General features: G+C 42.7%; 1 protein-coding gene across 1 annotated transcript in view; it reads left to right on the plus strand.

Annotated features, from left to right (window-relative positions):
* The window catches only part of LOC117168671 (cyclin-T2-like), a 25,799-nt gene that overhangs the window by 16,690 nt on the left and 7,123 nt on the right, over positions 1-1,986 (plus strand). The gene's annotated exons all lie outside the window — the stretch shown is intronic.

Below are 1,986 nucleotides of genomic sequence, written 5' to 3' on the forward strand. Positions count from 1 at the left end.
CGGACTCAAAGGGCACCCTTGCCTTAGACCTCGGCTTGTCCAGAAAACCTGCCCTTTTTTCTTTCCTATTTGCACCCTAATCCTGGTTTCAGTAAAAATTTCGTTTATCCTGTCCACTAACTTTTCCTCTACACCCCTCTCTTTCATTGCCTGCTATAGTACTTTTCTATTCACTGAGTCAAACGCTGCTTTGAAATCTACGGACAAAGCGACGAGTCTCCCTTTCTTTCTCCCCAAATTTCTGTTAACTAAATAGTTAAGTACGTAGATGTTGTCTATAGTTCCCATTCCTTTTCTAAATCCCGCCTGATTATGTGGGATACTTTCTTTTTGTTCTACCTGACTCTCCAACCTATTTCTTAATATTTCTGCATATATTTTATAGCCGACTGACGTGAGAGTGATCCCTCTGTATTCCTCTACCTTCTTTCCTTCCCCTTTCTTGACAAGCGGTACCACCAGTCCCTTCGTCCACTCTTCGGCCAACCTTCCCCTTTCCATACCTTGTTGCAGATCTTCCACATCCCATCCCTAATCCCTTCTCCTACAAACTTCATCGCTTCGTTCTCCATCCCATCTTCTCCCGTCGCCTTGTTTCTTTTTAACCTATTTATTGCCTCATCCACTTATTTTCTTGTTATCTCGTTCCCATCCTCCATTTCTCCTTGGACTATCCTACACTTTTCCCCTTTGATCTTATTTTGCTCTCCCCCTAATAGACCCTTAAAATAATCCGTCCATTCCTCCATTTCTATTTCTTCGTTAACGCCCTTCCTTTCCCCTCTATCCCTATTTATCACATCCCACACCCATACTTCTTTTATCGCTTTTTCTACCTCTGCTTTATATTCTTCCTTTCCCCTCTGTCTTTTTATTTCCAGCATCTTCTCATGTTCTTTTTTTCTCCTGTTATACTCCTGCTTCTCCATTTCCCCTCTTCTCCATTTGCTCACACACTTTTATTCTCTCTTTACTCTCCCAGCATTCCTCGTCCCACCAGCCTCTCTTTCCCCTACTCTTTCTTCATTAGTGCCCAGATCATCCTTTACCTTTTCAATTGACCCCTTCAACCTTTCAACTAACGAGTCTATTCCCTCCTCTTTTTCATACCTAACCTTCTCCTTTTCCATCTTTTGTTTAAACTCGTTTAATTTATCTACCCCCCCAGATTCCCATTTTCGTGTTTCGTTCGCATCCTTTTTCCTTTCTCCCTCTGCCGGGCTTACTGACGCCTCTTCTTAGTGTAACTATGACCGGGAAGTGCTCGGACCCTATCTGATTCCCTACCTTCATACTCCCTATCATATGCCGCATTCTTTCTTCAGCCAGGATGTAGTCTATTACTGTTGCTCCCTTTCCTATCCTCCCCTTCCTCATCTCCTTTCATATTGCCATTGTATATAAACCATCCTGTTTCTCCTATCATGTCTAGTAACTTCATCCCCTCCCTGTCCGTCTCTCTATGTTTGGAGTTCCTTATAAATGCCTCCTTTTCTTCATCCCATAGCCCTCCTCCTTGTTCGCCACTCCATGCATTTAAGCCCCCCCCCCCCCTATTAAAATGAATTCTTCCTTCTTTTCCTCCATCCACCTCCTTATTACTCTCCACCATTCCTCCCCATTTATCCATAACCTGTCTCTCCCTATTTTTCCTCTGCCCTTTTTCCTCTCTACCCAAGCCCTCTGCTCTATTTTCCAGCTCCTTTTCCTCTCCCTCCATGTCAGATCTTCATCAATTCTTTCCCTTCTTTCTCTCAATAATTTTGTTCTCTCCATAATTTTCTTTTTCTACTCCTCACTCCCCATTTTTACTAGAAACATTCCTTCTTTTCCTTCCTTTGTCCCTCCTATTCTCTTGACTCCTTCTACCCTGACCTGCACTTCAATATCTCGAAAAAGATTTGTTATTTCCACTTCTCCTGTTTCACTCTCCACTTTTAATCTCTTGACTACTATGTTATTTTTTCTCTTTGCCCTTTCTTCCCC

Source organism: Belonocnema kinseyi, chromosome 1 (genome assembly GCF_010883055.1).
Source record: "Belonocnema kinseyi isolate 2016_QV_RU_SX_M_011 chromosome 1, B_treatae_v1, whole genome shotgun sequence".
NCBI lineage: Eukaryota > Metazoa > Arthropoda > Insecta > Hymenoptera > Cynipidae > Belonocnema > Belonocnema kinseyi.